Source organism: Tamandua tetradactyla, chromosome 22 (genome assembly GCF_023851605.1).
Source record: "Tamandua tetradactyla isolate mTamTet1 chromosome 22, mTamTet1.pri, whole genome shotgun sequence".
NCBI lineage: Eukaryota > Metazoa > Chordata > Mammalia > Pilosa > Myrmecophagidae > Tamandua > Tamandua tetradactyla.
In genome coordinates, this window is record NC_135348.1 from 30904564 (window position 1) to 30923317 (window position 18754).

An 18754-nucleotide genomic window follows, 5' to 3' on the forward strand; every position below is an offset into this window, starting at 1 on the left:
GAATTTGCACATGTCTGATCATTAGGGGATAAATCATCAAGGGCTGAAATTGAGTCTAAATTTTTGACTAATACAGATTTTCCATATTATAGATTTTCAATAAATTGTCTGCTGCTTTGAAATAATTTTTAAAATTCAGTGTGTATATTATTTAATTTTCTCATCAAATTAAATGTCCAGTTCAAAAATATTCTCCCAAGATATCTTACCTACCTTCAATATCTGTCCCTTGGTTCTAGCCCTCCACTATTGTTCAGTATTTTATATTAATTCTAATGTAGGGTTTTTCCTTTATACTTTACGTTCTTTATTAGGTCCCTTTATTTGGACCTTAGATAGAAAACCGGAACACTTCTATCCTTTGTTTAGGGTTAGACATTCCTGCAGGCAATTTAAGTTTAATTTCATGTAATAGGCTGTTGCTTTTGACTTGTTTAGCTAGCACTAGATATGATCAGGTCATAACTGAAAAGCAAAACATTCACCAAATCCTGAGTCCATTTATAAACATTAGTTTAAAAATCATACCCATAATAAAAAGATAATTGGACTGTATAAATGAGGAAGGTAATTTCTGAAGGTTTATTTTTACTTTTACTTTTTAAAAATAATGGGTAGGGTATGAACGATCTCTGTACCCACACCAGAATAAATTGACACAATATACCTGTTTCAATAAAATGCATTGACAGCTTTATTTATTTATAAGAACAATATGCCAGGAAATATTTTTCAGGGAATGGGCTGAAAAATATGCAATATTCCATTTTGTACTAACAAGCACAAAGAAGTACTAAGCAGTTTTGTTTCCTGTTTCTGAGGGTTGTCCTACCCCAGGGAGTACCTAGGAAAAAAAAGTATATTGATGATCCAAATAAAAAATATACAGTGGAAGAAAAAGGGAAAAATGAGAAGGGAGAAAATAAAGATAGGAGAAGTATCAGATAATTTATTAAAATTCAAATTGTATATATCATTGATTGGATACTGAAACATGTATTTATTAGAATAAACAATATGCCAGGAGAGAAAACATAGTATTTGCCATCTCATGGCTCTTTATAGTCTTAAAAGTCCAGGATTTTATGAGATTTTCCAGTTGTGCTTCCAGACTTTTGTATTACATGCAAAACATGCTTTAATATAACAGTTTTATTGATGGTAATTAAGGTTTTTATGCATAATCTTAATTATAATTATAAACCAGATTTTATTTTGACTATGCAATGTCAGAATTATTCCATCTTTAAGGAAATTAGACATTGTCTTACACATTTATTAATGTATGCTTACCTAAGGTAATCACCCCCTATCACCACCTTCAATAGGCAACTTGGGGATATTGAATCAGAACTAATTATGCTCTGTTTTCTTCTGAAATTCTACCCATGAATTAGTTCATTCACATGGTGATCTATTAAGCTCACCAGGCCATTTGTGTTTCTTAATCCTTTTATTATCTACAGTTATGGGAAAATTATACCATTATTTTCCTACAAGCCTCAAGCCCCAACTAATTTGTGTAGCCAAAAATATTTTCAAGTGGTCTTTCTTTCAGGCTAACGAATGATTCATACTGTGTGTGACTTAGTTTGACTAAGTGTGTTTCATTATCTGAATTGTGCACTTTAATTCTGTTGGTAAGAATAAGTACCTAGGAAACCACAGTCTTTAATAGATTTTGAGATTTGTTGTACTTATCAGTGGTTCATGGCCTTTTTTTATCTATCAGTGCTAATGGTTTCTCCTGATGGCAGGAGTAATTTTTTATTGATATTCATTTGTCGGCATTATTTTTAGAAAGACAGCTTTTATTTATGTATGAGTGAAAATGCATTTATATCTTCTAAACTCTGGAATTCTGGCAATTTATCTGTCAGTTGTGGGGATTTTCAAGCCTTATATGCAAACAATAGAAAGAGTATTTGAAAAATAAAATTACTCCCATGGATTCATTCATCAATTTATGTCCTCTTCCCTCACCTCAAACACAGAGCTTTTAAGACTAAAATTCTATTTCCTTTAATATTTGTGAAAGGTTGAATTTACAGATTTTATTTGTGCCTGCTTTTCTTTTTTATGCTGTAAATTTATAAAGGCTCCAAAGTTCAAATAAGCACTTAAAACAGCATTTTGCTGCTTTCTTGAATTATTTAAGCAATAAACACTAAGAAGTTTAGCTTCTAGGTCTCAGTTAAGGCAAGAGACATACTTATTAACAAGTCTGAATAGGGGGCAGTCATTAAGAAGATGCCTCAAGTAGACCCTGTATTCAGTGGGGAAACATTCCAGGCAGGGGCATGCCTACTGAGCTCAATGAAGTCACATGACCAAAGAAAATGAGCTATTAAGAGAATAGCAGGAGATGAGGTAAAAATGCACCTTGGATCCATTTTTAGGGCATTTTAGAGCATTGTAATTTTTTTTTAACTTTACTATGTCAGACAAGGAGGTATTAGAAACTTTTGAGCAGATGTGACATGGCCTGAATTGAATCTTACCAGAATCATTATGGAAAGTGTGATTCAACTGGGATTAGAGCACTTAAGATAATGCTTTAGGATGTAACAATATCTAAGTGTGGTAGAATCAGTTGTCAACTTGGCTAGGTGAAGGTACCTAGATTTATTGCTGTGGACATGAGCCAGTGGCGTGTGAATTTCTTCTGTTGCTGATTACATCTGCAGTGGGATAGGAGGCATGCCTGCTGCAATGAGTGATGTTTGATTTAATTGGCTGATGCTTAAATGAGAGAGCTCAACACAGCCCAAGCAGCTCAGCATACCTCACTCACAGTTCAGCCCAGGACTTTGGAGATGAAGAAAGGAATCACCCTGGGGACAGTTGTTGGAACCCAGGGGCCTGAAGAGAAGGCCAGCAGAGATCACCCTATGCCTTCCACGTAAGGAAGAACATCAGTTTAAAGTTAGCTGCCTTTCTTCTAAGGAACTAATTAAATAAATACCCTTTTATTAAAAGCCTATCATCTCTGGTGTGTTGCATTCCAGCAGCTAGCAAACTAAAACAGAATTTGGTACCTGAGAAGTAGGGTGCTGCTATGGTTTGCAAATATTAGATACATTGGAATGGTTTTTTGGGTGGATAGGGGGAAGATTTTGGAGGAAGTGTGAAGAGAATGATGGAGAAGTCCTGGAGTGCTTGAAGAGGCTGTTGGTATAAAGAGAAACACTGCCAATCAAGACAAAGCGGGACACAAAAGGGAAAAATTGGAGTTTGCAGAGTGAGAATCATAGAAGCTTAGGTCTGAAGCCAAGAAACCTCAGCAAAGAGAGTGGACGCACCTATAAACATGGAGAGGGTGAGTTTGTCCTGAAGGCAGAGGATGACTCTCCCATGTTTTTACAGTGGAAGAGTTGTGCTACCTCAGGCCTTTGAGAAGGTACAGCATGCTACTTGGGGACTGGAGAGAGCCTGGCTGCCACCACATGGAGGGGTTGAGCATGTGCCCTAGAAATGGCTGAAAGCCCAGGTGTGGCCCTGATGCCCAGAGAGAGTGGAGCCCAGAAAAAGGCGGTCTCCTCAATGTTCCCTGAGATTGATTTGGAAAGAAGCAGGCCACTGCATAAGCCCTTGGAAAGGGTGGGGCTGCCACTTTCTAATGCTGAAGGATAAATGACTTCCAGGTTTTGGAATCCAATGGTGCTTGCCCTGCAAGTTTTCCTTCCAATTTCTCCCTATGGATTTTGTGACTGTCCTCCTTTGCATATTGGCATCAGATAACTTGTTTTGATGTTCATAGGTCCACACCTAGAAGAGAATTTTTTGCACCTTAATATTGTTTAAGGTGATGCGTGTAGTTGCCAAGTTGACAAGGGGTGGATGTGTGATAGTTAGATTCAGTTGTCAACTTGGCCAGATGAAGGTGCCTAGATCTATTGCTGTGGACATGAGCCAATGGTGTGTGAATTTCTTCTGTTGCTGATTACATCTGCAGTCAACTAGGAGGTGTGCCTGCTGCAAAGAATGGTGCTTGCTTTAATTGGCTGGTGCTTAAATGAGAGAGCTCAACATAGCACAGTCCAAGCGGCTCAGCATACCTCATCTCATCACTCACAGTTCAGCTCAAGCCTTTGGAGATGCAGAAAGAAATTACCCCAAGGAAAGTTGTTGGAACCCAGAGGCATGGAGAGAAGGCCAGCAGTGATCACCCTGTGCCTTCCTACATAAGAACCTCAGTTGAAAGTTAGCTGCATTTCCTCTGAAGAACTAATGAAATAAATCCCCTTTTATTAAAAGCCAATCCATCTCTGATGTGCTGCATTCTGGCAGCTAGCAAACTAGAACACTAGGTAAGAGATTATGGTGGTTTTCAGTGGTACAACTCATGAGAGGGGATTGGATTTGTGTTATTATTGATAGAATTGATATGAGGATATTGAGCAAGGAAAAGTATCTGTGGTGGCTCAGAACTATGTAAATATGGCTATTTGGAGGCTGTTATGTACCCCAGCAAAGGTCATGTTATTTTAACCCATTCCTATGGGTGCAGACCTATTATGGATGGGAAATTTTGACTTGGTTAATTCAATTCCAATTGCTGGAGTCCTTTATAAGAGGATAAAATGCTTAGATATGAAATTAGAAGAAGCTCACAGAGAAAAAACATGGAGAAGCTAAGAGAGGACCCATAGAAAACAGAGATGAAGCCAGAGCTGAAAGCCATGAAACCTAGAGGAGAAAGACCAGCAAATGCTGGCCAGGCACCTTCCAATATGACAGAGGTGTCCCAGAAGCCAGCAGCCTATCTTTAGAGTACAGGTATCATCTTGTTGATGGCTTTAGTTAGACATTTCATAGCTTAAGGACTTTAAATTGTCAGTTAATAAACCTACATTTCCAGTATATTGCGTTTCATCAGCTTTACCAAACCAAAAGTAAAACACCCCAGAAAAATATATTCTTAATCTATTCCTTTAGGTAAGAAACCATTGTAAACAAGACATTTTGATAAAGTTGCTTCAGTTAGGATGTGGCTATCACAATGGGTTTTAATCCTATTACTGGAAGCCTTATAGAGAAGGCCAAGGAAAATGCCACAGGGAGCAGCCAGAAGCTGGAAGTCAGCTGATTCTGGAAAAGGTGGCATGCGACAGAAAAACCAAGACCAATCTTCACCAGTCACCAACTCCAGAATGCCACAGTCTTGCTGACTGCTTAGAGCACTGCTTTGCTGACAGCTTGATTTTGGACTTCTTTCCTCAAAACTGTGAACCAATAAATTCCCATTGTTCAAGCCGAACCAAGGCATGATGGTTTAGCATCCAGGAATCTAAAAGCATGTCAAAGAGCACTGCAAAGCTGCAGCTGATGGCAAAACGGTGCAGTTGCTGTGGAAGAGGTGGTTCCTCAGAAAGCTAGATGTAGAAATATCATATGGTCTGGCAATTGCACTTTTAGGTATATAACCAAAGGAACTGAAAGCAGGGACCTGAAAAGATATTGCACACCAATGTGCTTGTCAGCATTATTCACAATTTCCAAAAGATGGGAACAACCCAAGTGTTCATCAATTCAATACATAGGGGTAAGGAAGACACTGTCTATATTTTAGAACCACACATACTCTTTGAGACCAGTGGAAGAAAGGTTTATTTGAACTGGAACTGAAAATTTCTGTAGTGCATAATTTAATTCAACCTATCTGTATCCTCATGTGAACAACTGAAGCACAGGAAGCACAGAATAAGAAAGGGGTCCTTTAATCCTGTATAGATTATTGTAATGCGGGGAAACATCCTAGAGTATATTAAGCAGATAATCAAAGAGTATTGGCAAAGTCCCCTGGGGGAGGGGAGAAAGAATATGGAACTATTAGATCTTACCATCAGGGAATCTCCTGATACTGTGTCAAATTTTAGGGATATCCAAATCAATAGGCCATGCCCTTGATCATGAGGCTTACTCTTGTGAAGCTTATGTAGGTAGCAGAGAAGTTTAGACTACCTACAGGCATGCCTAAGAGTTACTTCTGAGGACCTCTGTTGTTGCTAATATGTGGCCTCAGTCTCTCCAAGGCCAACTCTGCAAGTGAAATCATTGTCCTCCCCCTCCCATGTGGGACATGACATTCAGGGGTGAAATTCTCCCTGGTGATGTGGGAGGTGACTCTCAGGGATGAATCCAGACATGGCACCGTAGGATCAACAATTACATCCTGACCAAAATGGGGAAAAGAAGTGTAATTAATAAAGTATCAGGGGCAGAGAGAGTTCAAATAGAATCTAGAGGCAACTCTGGAGGTTGCTCTTTCACAAGCTTCAGGTAGATTTTGTTACCTATCATAACATGCTAACCCCCAACCCGGACCGTTCCAGCCAATCCTAAAGAACACCTAGGTCAATATATAAAATTCCATGATGGTTCCAGGCACTAGAGTAACTTTCCAGAAATCCACCACCTCCAGATGGGTCCCTGGTCTAGATAAATTCTGACACCTAACCCAGCTTCTCCAGAACATCAGATAGTTTCATTTCCCTACCCCATATTAGCGACAGACCCTTCCAATATCAAAAATTTAGAATTGTCATAGCCCAAACACCCCTAAAGAGAGGTATGGAAAGATCAAAGGTGATGGTGGAATTATACACAATAGATAGGACTTAACAAATGAATATGAATGCTGAATCATTAAATTAATACCTCTTTTAGTCTCCAGTAATTTAGAGCAGCTAGAAGTAAAAACCTGAACATTTGAAGTTGTAAACTATGTCAAAGACTGAAATATGTTCTACAAATAATTATGGTGCTGTGCTTTGAAATTTATGGCTTTTTTGTATATATGTTATTTTCCTCAAAAAAGATGGAAAAAAGTCTATTATGATGATTGAAAAGTATTTAGGCCCTCTTGCCTCCTATATTCTGGAGCAGCTAGAAGGAAAAATAGGAGAGGATCATGTGGTAGCCCATAACAAACCCTGGGATCTGTCCTGTAACCACTTTTTGAAGAGTGTTTTGAAAACTATTGCTTTTTTATTTCTTTGCTTTATATATATATTACACTATACAATAAAAAACAGTTTAAAAATATCCTTAATGAATATGGTCATGTACATTTCTATGTAATTTGCTTTGCTAAGGATCCATCAGTCTCATTCCTTTTAAAATGTTTGAATATTCTCAGGAAATTTTATGCCAGTATTTGGTGAAATTTTTCTCATTGTTTCTGTATATTGCAAATATAAAAATATGGTATCCACACTCATGTTATGACAAGTCTGCAGTAATTTTCAAACAATGGGCAGATTGTTTTGCTTTTTGTAATTTCTAAATTGCTAAAGTGAGTCTTCCTCTCCCCCCAAATATATTTTGAATGACTGTGTCCCTCATCAGCACTTTGTGATGCATGGTGGAATTTTATTTCTTAATTGCTGGCAGAGTGATATTTCATTTTCATAATTAATTTCATCTGACAATACCAAAATAAATTTATGAAACCTCATTTTTAAATTATACAGGATCTTCTAAGAAATATAATGGTGTTAGTACTTTTGTATTGATGGACAGCATGATGGTACTCTTTTTCTAGCTATGTCTCAGTTCATATGGCATCCTTCTCCAGAACTGTGTTTAATCTGCAGTTAAGCCTATACAACTTAAGCCTGTATTTTAAGATCAATATAAAAAAAAATCCTTAACTTTCTGAGGCTTAGGTAGAGTGAAGTTTCCACTCTGTAGTTTTGACGAAGTTTTCTAGCTTAATCACTATTTTTCTTTTTAGAAATTTTATTATATTGTATTAATAGCTTAGTATATTTGTAAAGTTTTTTCTGTACCTAAGTTTTAAACTCCTTGAAGCCATGAACTAAATGTTTAAAATGTTTATGCTTTTCTTTTATCTACAGCACACAATACCCAAAAAAGAGCTAATTGGCTAGATGTAGGTCATTAATACTTATTAAACAATCAAGGCACTGTTTCAATGATGTATGTGTGAGGTAATAAGGGATTGTACCTGAATAGTTTCTGGTAATATGGAGAAGATGGAAAAATAAGATATTTCCAATGAAAGTTAGTGCAATTTTATGATGCTGTGTGTGGAGTAATTAAGGAGTATGTTAGGTTGAGTTGTCTGCACTGGAGAAGTGGAGAGAGGTGCTGTCGGACATGTTCTTAATCTTATTCCCATTCCTTGTCTGTGAACCCATTATAAAGAGGACCTTTGGATGATGCTCTTTATAGTTTAAAGTGTAGCCAACTGCATCAGGCTGGGTCTTTATTCTATTACTGGATGTCTTATAATGATAAAACCAAGGGGAGGAGTTGGAAGTCAGAAGTTGAGGGAACCTGGGCGAGGAAAGAGAGGGCGTTGGCATCAGTTGGGAAAGCCAAGAATTGCTCCCCACCAGCATGTGCCCAGGACCCTGGGAGGAGACACGTCATCCAGCCTCTGGACCATGTGACAATGAAAGGCGGTGGCTTAAGCCAACCCATTTTGTGGTATTTGCTATAACAACATGGAGACTAAGACAAGGAGAGTTAATAATCAAAGAATTGTCATTTTCTATCTAGATTTGGAACCTGGAGAAATAATAAAACTGCTACTTAAGTGAAGGCATTTTTGCATGGAAATTATTATTATTATTTTATATTTTTCCGAGGAGTTTCTTGTTAGGCAGAACAGTCAGATTTAGTTTTGTTGGGAAATCATCAGCAAGGAGAGTACATTAAGGAGTGAATCAACTCAAACCAGAATGCAGAGAGGAGTGAGGTGAGAAAGTGATGGGAGAGCATTGTGGAACTTACAGAGGGTATGGGGGCGTGCTCCAAATTCCTTGGTTAAGATCTTAAGCCTTTCCTCAAAAGAATCTGAAAAGTCATCTACTGGCATCAGTGAGAAAATTTTGGGAACAAGAAGGAGTGAGAAACTGTGGTTATTGTTCGTATTACAAATAATAAGTTTAATTATAAATACTATATGTAACATTCCATCGTCATGATACAATATTGTTAAAACTAATATTTCTTGCTAGTGCTCTACTATAACATAATATTAATTTACTCTCACAGTGTTACTGGTAAATTCCACTATTTTTCACTTTTTTATTGATAACAAATTACATATTAGTGAAACTAAGGAGCTGGTCAGAGATTACACAATTAGCAGAGGTGAAATTTTTGCTTGGCTCTATTTGAGCCCATGTTTTTTTTTAAACTTCTTTATTGTATAGTAATATATATGCATATATGTTATATTTAGTGCAAAGAAATAAAAAAGCAATTGTTTTCAAAGCACTCTTTAACAAGTAGTTACAAGACAGATTCCAGAGTTTTCATTGGCTACTGTATGAACCTTTCGTATTTTTCCTTCTAGCTGTTCCAGAATATAGGGGGCTAGAAGGCTTAAATATATTTTTTATCACCACAATAAACTTTTCCCCTTTTTCTGTGAAAAATAGCATATATACAAAAAAGCAATAAATTTCAAAACACAGCATGACAATTAGTTCTAGAACGTATTTCAGAGTTTCACATGGTTTACAATTCCACAATTTTGTTTTTTACTTCTAGCTGCTCTAAGATACTGGAGACTAAAAGAAATATCAATTTAACGATTCAACATTCATATTCATTTGTTGAGTCCTATCTTCACTGCATAACTCCACCATCAAACTTTGCTCTTTCCATCCCTCTCTTTAGGGGTGTTTGGGCTATGGCCTGCCCTACAGATTTTGGGCTCTTTCATTCCCATGGTTGCATGAGACACTGTTTTAAATCTTATGCTTACATATAGCTCCTGTTAGTTCTATTTCTCTACAGAACCCTGACTATACAGCTTGGTACCAGAAGTGGGTTGATTCTTCAGAAACAGAATTTTCAAAATGGGTTTTTACTATTCTTCTATTCTGATTAGACAAAGGTACTAGTGACTATTTCTAATAATCAAAATCGCATTTGCAGTCTATGTGTGAATTGGCAACAGAGATATGCAAAATATCACCCTTTGATTCTGCTGATTGTACACTAATATGAGGCAAGGCTCTGGATAAAGGTGTTTTTGACACCTTAGTGGAGTTTTGTGGAGTTTAGAGGTATAATGATGTTGGCTGGTTGTTCTTAAATATGCTGGATACATTTATGAGGGGAAGGGATAAGCTGAAATTTCAAATTTGCAACTTAAGTGCTGTATGAAAGGTGGAAATGTTTCTATGTGTGCCCTGAAAGAAAATTGCTTCCTAGGGTCACAGACTTGAGATCTCTGATAACCAGACCTGGAGTATTATTGCCCAAGTAGCATATTTACAATATAAAAAAATTCTCACCCTTGCAGTGTGTCTGATATTAAATTAAGAGCTTTGATTTGAAAAGAATAGGGTTCTGAAACTTGAAATGTGGCATATGGCTTGTAATGATGGCGGTGCGAACATGGAAACCATGGATTTTGCTGAGTCTTTGGTAGTTAGACCTGTAATGATCTGTTCTGCGGAAACAATTGACCCAACTCCAGCCTGCCCTTAGGAAATAGGCTACCAGTCTCCTGCCTGTATTGAGGAAACAGCTTCCAGGCCTCAGGACTTCCCTGAGGAATCTGTTATCCACCCTCCCTCCAAAAGAAATGAACTCTTCACCACCTTCTACACCTGTAAATACCTGCCCTGGGGAAATAGCCTTTACTCCTCTTTCTGGAAATATTACTCCTGTTTCACGAGATGAAAGTACGATGGAATGCCATGAACTAATTGTCTTGAAAGAAAGATCCAATTCTTTTTTGGCCCAGTCCAACTACCCTTCTCTTCTTCAAGACCTATAACTAGACTAAGGAGCCAAAAGGACCCAAAAATTGAGATACAAAGTGTGACCTATGAAGAGATACACTATATTTCAAAAGAACTGCATGAGGTTAGCAACTTATATAGACAGAAATTAGGGGAATATGTGTAGGAATGGGTAGTAAGGGTGTGGGATAATGGTGGAAGGATCATTAAGTTGGATTAAGATGAATATGGGGCAACTAATAAAAAATTCTGCATTCAATGTTTTAGCGTGAGGGTTTAGAAAGGTAATAACAACTTGTTTGCTGGTTGGTTGAAACATGGATCTAAAGGTGGCTGACCAACTGAGGTTGAAATGTCAGAACTTCCCTGGTGTGCCAATTTGAAGCTATTATGTCAAAAAAAAAAAGCCATGTCCTTTAATCCTCATTCAATATTGCTGGGCAGGACCTTTATTGCTTGTTTACATGGAGATATGACCAATTCAATTGTGGGTGGTAACTTATTTGATTAGATGATTTCCATAGAGATGTGTCTCCACCCATTCAAAGTTTGCTTACTGAAGCTATTTAAGGGATAACTATTTTGGAAAAAGCTTTGGAGTCACCAGAATCAACAGAACCCACAGAACCAGAGACCTTTGGAACAGAAGGAAAACACCCCCAAGGGATGCCTTATGAAATGAAGAGAGAAAGCTAGCAGACTTGCCATGTGCAGGCATTGCCATGTGCCTTTCCAGCTGAGAGAGAAATCCTGAACATCACTGGCCTTCTTGATCCAAGATATCTTTCCCTGGATGCCTTAATTTGGACATTTTCACAGACTTAGAGCTATAAACTTGCAACTTAATAAATTACTCTTTTTAAAAGTCATTTCATTTCAGGTATGTTGCATTCTGGGAGCCTACAAACTAAAACATCTGGTATAATGTAGATAAGATTATCCAAAGGCTTAGAGAGATTGGAATGTTAGAGTGGATTTATCATGGAAGACCTACTCACACACCCTACAAATGTTCAGAGGACACACCATTTAGCAGGATATTGAGGAATAAGTTACTGAGACTAGCTTCATCGTCTTAGAAGACCTCTGTAGTCACCTGTCTCTGTAGGTCAGATATTACTGTGAGAATTGCTGTCACTGAGCTGAAATCCTTAAACAAAATGGTGATAATCAGAATCCAAGTTGGTAGAAGTCACATGCCAACAGTTTATCACCATATACAAAGTGAGTATGGTCACCATAATGGACAGCAGACTCAAAACAACAGTTTAAATAATCTGACCTCAGAGACTTATGGTGTTGGTTAGTAGACCATGGGGTACCTAGAAGTAAAATAGATCAGTAGTCTCCTAAATTCTTTTTTGAGCTGTATAAGCAGAAGTATTCTAGGCCAAGTGAAATAAAGTCTAACATCAGTTTAAAATATAGTCATGGGGTGGGCCATGGTGGCTCAGCAGGCAGAGTTCTTGGGTGCCATGCTAGAGACTGGGGTTTGATTCCTGGTGCCTGCCCATGCAAAAAAATAATAATAATCATGGCCCTTCTAATCAATGTCCAAACTTGAGACAGTTTACAGACCCAGAGCCCCTTAATGAGGGAAGTACTGGATACCCCTGGAGAAGGACCCAGTTACACTGTCCAAAATTTACACTGTTAACCTTTCCCCTGGCCTTCCCCAAGGAGACCTATGGCTCCAAGGGTAACTGTACATTGGGGAAGAGGAAATAATCAGATATTTTGTGGCTCAGAAGTAATAATAATTCTGGGAGAATCAAAACATCACTCTTGTCCAGCAGTCAGAGGAGGGACTTATGGAGGTTAGGTGATTGATGGAGTTTTAGGTCAGGTTTATCTCACAGTGGGTCCAGTGGTTCACCAGACCCATTCTGTGGTTATTTCCCCAGTTCCAGAATGAACAATGGAATCAACATACTCAGCAACTAACAGAATTTTTACATTGATTCTCTGACTCATGGAGTCCTCCTAAAGGTAGGAAAAACCAGGTAGAAGCCACTAGAACAGTCCTGACCTAACAAAATAGTGAATCAGAAGAAATACTGGCTTCCTAGAGGGATTGTAGAGATTGGTGTCACTTTTAAGCACTTGAAGGATGTAGAGGTGGTGATTACTGCTGCATCCCCATTCACCTCTCCTATTTGGCCTGTGCAGAAAACAGATGGGTCTTAGAGAATTAGAGAATATCATAAACTTAACCATGTGATGAATACAATTGCAGCTGCTGTTCCAAATGTAGTATCATTGCTTGAGCAAATAAACAGACCCCCTGGTACCTGGTATGCAGCTATAGATCTGGCAAATGTTTTTTTCTCAATAGCTGCTAGTAAGGACCATCAGAAACAATTTGCATTCAGCTGGCAAGACCAACAATGTACGTTCACTGTCCTACATCAGCGGTATATCAACCCTCCAGCCTTATGTCACAATCTTATCCACAGGGAACTTGATAATTTCTCCCTCCACAAGACATCACATTGGTCCATTATATTGATGATATTATGTTGATTGGACCTAGCAAGTAAGAAGTACCAAGAACTCTAGACTATTGGCAAGGAATTTGCATGTCAGGGGATGGAAGATAAATCCAATAAAAATACAAAGGCCCTCAACCTGAATGTAATTTCTGTGTCCATTGATGTGGGGCATGTTGAGCTCTCTCTTCTAAGGTGAAGGATAAGCTGTTGCATCTGGTCTCTGCTATGACCAAAAAAGAGCACAATGCTTAGTTGACCTCTTTGTATTTTGGAGACAACTTATTCCTCATTTAAATGTGCTACTTTGGCCCATTTACCAAGTGATCAAAAAAGGTGCTATTTTGAGTGGGGACCAGAGTGAGAGGAGGCTTTGTGACAAGGCCAGCCTGCTGTGAATGTTGCTGTGCCACTTGGCCCACATGATCTAGCAGATCCAATGGTGCTGGAAAGGTCAATGGCAAATAAAGGTGCTGTCTGGAGCCTTTGTCAGGTCCTTATAAGAGAATCACAATGCAGACTCTTAGGATTTTGGAGTAAAGCTTGCCATCCTCTGAAGATAACTACTCTCCTTTTCAGAAATAGCTTTGGACTTCCAATGGGCCTTAGTAGAGACTGTATGCTTAACCATGGACCATCAAATTACCATTATACCTGATTACTTATCATGAGCTTGGTGTTGTCTGACTCAAGTCATAAATTTGGATGTGCACTGCAATACTCCATCATAAAATGGAAATGGTATATAAGAGATAGGGCTTGAGCAGGTCTTAAAGGCACAAGTAAGTTACATGAGGAAGTGGCCCAAATACCCATGGCCCCCACTCCTGCCATTTTAACTTGATTTTCCCAGTCTAGATCTATGGACTCTTGGGGAGTCCCTTACATCATTTAACTGAGAAGAGAAAACCAGGCCTGATTTACAGATGGTTCTGCATGGTATGCAGGTACTAAATAAAAGTGGAGAGCTATAGTACTAGTGTCCCTTTCTGGGATGTCCTTGAAGGACAGAGGTAAGGAGAATTGCTCCCAGTGAGTGCAACTTTGAGTTGTGCACCTGGTTATTCATTTTTCTTAGAAGGAGAACTAGCCAGATTTGCATTTGTATATTGACTTATGGGGTGTTGCTAATGGTTTGCCTGGATGGTCAGGACTTGGAAAGAGCATGATTGGGAAACAGATGACAAAGTGGTCTGAGGAAGAGGTATGTGGATAGACCTTTCAGAGTGGCAAGAAGATGAAGATATTTGTGTCCCATGTGAATGCTTACTGGAGGACTGGAGGGTGACTTCAGCAAAGAAAGATTTTAATAATCATGAATAAGAATACTATTCTGTGCACACCAGTAAGCCTCTTTCCCCAGCCATTCTTGCCATTACCCAATGGGCTCATGAACAGAGTGGGCATGGTGGCAAGGATGGAGGTTATGCATGGGCTCAGCAACGTGAACTTCCACTCATCAAGGTTGACCTGTTTATGGCCACTGCTGAGTGTCCAATCTGCCAGCAGCAAAGACCCACACTCTGTCTCTGATATGGCACCATAACTTGAGGTGATCAGCCTGTTACCGGGTAGCAGGTTGATTACATTGGACCACTTATATCATGGGAGGGGCAGTGATTTGTTCTAACTGGAATAGATACCTATCCAGATATGGGTGTGCATTTCCTTCATGCAGTGCTTCTGCCAAAACCACCATCCATGCACTTATGAAATGCCTTATCCACCATCATGGTATTCCATACAACATTGCTTCTGATCAAGGAACCAACTTCACAGCAAATGAAATTCAGGAATGGACACATGCTCATGGAATTCTCTGGTCTTCCCATGTTCCCCATCATCCAGAGACAGCTAGGTTGATTGAGTGTTAGAATAGCCTGTTAAAGACCCACTCACCATACCAACTAGACAGTGATACCTTGCATGGCTGGGGTGAAGTTTCCAGGAGGCTGGGTCTGCTCTGAATCAGCATCCACACTATGGCACTGTTTTGCTCATAGCCAGGATTTAATAGTCCAGGAATCTAGGGGTTGAAATGGGAATAGTACCATTCACTAACATCCCTAGTAATCTTCTATAAAATTTTTTGCTCCCTGTCCCTGAAGCCTTGAACTCTGTTGGTCTACAGGTCTTAGTTTCGAAAGGAGGAGTGTTCCTAGAGGAGACACAGGAATGATTCCATAGAGGTGGAAGTTAAGTTTGCCACCTGGCCACTTTGGGCATCTCATGTCTCTAAGTCAACAGGCAAGAAAATATTACTGTACTGTCTTGGGTGATTGATCCTGTCTAAAAGGGGAAATAGGACTGCAACTGCAGAATGGAGGGAAAGAAGAGTTTTCTTGGAATGCAGGAAGTCCCCTAATGCATCTTTAATTACTACCATGCCCTATGATTTAAGTCAAGAGAAATTAGCAACAACTCAATCCAGTCAGGACTATCAATGACCCAGAAATTTCAGGAATGAAGGTTTGGGTCACCCCACCAGGCAAAAAATCATGGCCAGCTGAATTGCTTGCTGAGGGTAAATGGAACATAGAAGTGATAGTGGAAGAAGGTAGCGATAAATATGAATTACAACCACTGTGGCTAGTTTTATAAATGAGGACTGTGATGGTATATAGTATTTCCTCCTTGTGTATTTGTACATGAAACAAATATCTTGTTTTCTTCTTAACATATGACATAAGTTGCATTGTCTATATTATAGCATTTAAGTTATAAGATATCAAGTTTAAGATTGAATGCTTACTAAGGACTTACACCCTATTCTGGAAAGATTTAATATGTTTCTGGTTGTACGCAGGATAGTTGAGTTTTGCTAGATAAAACACAAGCCTGTTATTGTGTTTTACTTAAAAATTAAGCATGCTTCAATGTGATATGTATAGCTGCCAAGTTGACAAGGGTCAGACTTTCATGGTTATGTTCTCATGTGAACTTGTCCAGGTGGTGGTCCCCAGATGTCTGGTCAGGTAAACACTGGCTTAGCCATTAGTGCAAGGATACTTCATGGCTGGTTGATAAATCAGAAGGCTGGTGTATTAAATCCTCAGCAGTTGATTCCATTTGTGACTGTTCACATCTACAATCGAATAAGGGCATGCTCCCACAAAAGACATAATCCAGTCAACTGGGATTGACCCAATCAGTTGAAGAATTTTAAGGGAGAAGCAAGAATTTTCACTGTTTTTTCAACCAGTGACCCTCTCATGTGGAGTTTATCTAGACCCTTCACAGGAGTCACCAGCCTCACAGCCTGCCCTATGGATTTTGGGCTCTTGCATTCTCATGGCTGCATGAGACTTTTAAAAATCTTATATTTACAGATATCTCTTGTTGGTTCTGTTTCTCTAGAGAACCCTGACTAATACTCCAAGAAACATGTCAATTAACCAAGTGTAGCTGCTCTAACCCTCTTTCTCAATCTCTATCTCTGTTTGAGTCATCTTCCATAGAAGCAAAATAAATTATAACAAATTATTAAAACTTTAAAATTTATCAGAAATATAAATTATATGTAAGCATCACAATTATTTGTCTTAATCATTCCACTGAACTAAGTATATATTATAAATATTTTATATATTTCTATTACATCTCTTCCAGACAAAGCACATAAGTGAGAAATAATATAAATATATTATTATCCCCAAATGGAGGAAAGTTATACTTAACAGTAAAATATAATATAGTCATTTTGTCAAGGATGATAGTCTTGGAAATATATTTCCTTTTGATGACACAACTGGGTTATTTCATTTCTTCCCTCCTATAATTTGCAGTATATGTACTGGAGAGGAAGTAAATTATAAGGGTTAAAAGTCTAGGTTCTGAAGACAGACTATGTCAATTTGACTTCTAGTTTCATGACTACGTAGCCTTAAGCAAATCTCTGAACCTTCCTGTGACTTAGTCTTATTACCTTCGAAATGGAGTTATAGAAAATAGTACGTATACTAAAATCTAACTCTTATTAAAATCAAAGGAACATATGGAGTTATCAAAAAATCGAAAATAACTACACTAAAGGTCCAAAATAAGTATTTCCCAATAAACAGAACCCTTGCCAAGGCTTTTCTCCAGCCCTACCAGACTTAATTTGGACCAAGTTTTCTGTTATTTCTGTATCAAAATCTGCTGCTTGCCTCCTAAGGCTCTCCATCCCCTAGTGATAAACACTCTTTGCTATTCATGTCACATAATGCAGCACAACCTTTCTTATAAATCAGATTCTCAGGGAAGAGGGATTATCCACCTTGCCATGGAAGAGATGATAGAAAATTAAATCAAGACATGGGGATGAGTCTACACTCTATCCATCCTCAAGATTTGAGGCACAATGGCAAATACTCATTTTAAAACAAGTGTTACACTCATTTATGTCATGAGCAATTTTATATTAATATGTCAATTTTATATTATTTATTATATTTTGTATTTATATTACATTATTTTTACCAATAATTAAGAATATTGATGAAAGATTTCATCATCTTCAAATACTAGAATGAACATCCAAATTTCTCTCTAGGCAATTACATGCAAAACAATGGCATTTATTTACCTTTCTTATCCTAAGTACTTAATAGAATCAAAATAATATTTGTTGAAATGATTTGATTCTTGTATACTGTATATAATCCTATACAGAGTCATAAGGTATCCTATAAATTTTTGAAAGGAGTGGATGTAGCTGAGAGAATTTTACATGAGGAATGCCTGTGATAATCACAGGAAGGAAAGATCTTTGCACAGATTTTCAAAATTTAAGCAAAGAACCCATTTTTTTTTCTTGCTGATTCTTTCAGGTTTGTCTTACAGCTGTAATGTTCTTTGGTAATATAGTAGATTAGGATGAGGCAAAATGTGAGCAAAAAATGTGCCCGAGCTCATTGAATAGATGCAGTCGTGTCCATACATTTCTGAAGTGACTGCTTTACAAAGGTTTTGTTGCCAAGGATGGCAGTGAGTGAAAAAGTGATATGCAGAGACCTCTAGAGATTGGAAAGTTTAACTACACTTACTGCTATGCAGATATAGTTCAGTGATGTATTGTAATTGAATTACTCAGAGAGCTGTAATGCAGCTAGCTATAAAGAGAATAAGGTACTATTCTATTCCTAGTGATGTGGTTAAAATCAGTGTTCTCAAAAGCCTTATGCTTTTGGCTATTTTCCCCTTAATGAGTTAATTAAAGTAAAATATGCTTTACATTTGTTCTCCTGAAAAAGCAATGATTAAACAACAGATGTTCATACCAAAAGAAATATATCAATATGTGCAGAACATTTATTTTTAGAAAAACATGGACGGCTTACCTGCTGCCACGGCATATGGATATTCTATTTACCTTATCTTTTATGTGTCTTGAAAAAATTGTTATTATTAATCTATATTTTCCTTTCTTTGACTCCTTCTTTTGATACCTTTGACTATAGCTGGCAGTCTTCCTTGAATAGCCATTGAATAATTGTATAAGAGCTTTGTACAATTAGACTGCTTAGGTGAATCAAAACAAATGGACCAGAC

General features: G+C 38.0%; 1 long non-coding RNA gene across 1 annotated transcript in view; it reads left to right on the top strand.

Moving 5' to 3' along the window:
* Positions 1 to 18754, top strand: part of LOC143666321 (uncharacterized) — a 247769-nt gene that overhangs the window by 155629 nt on the left and 73386 nt on the right. The window lies entirely within an intron of this gene.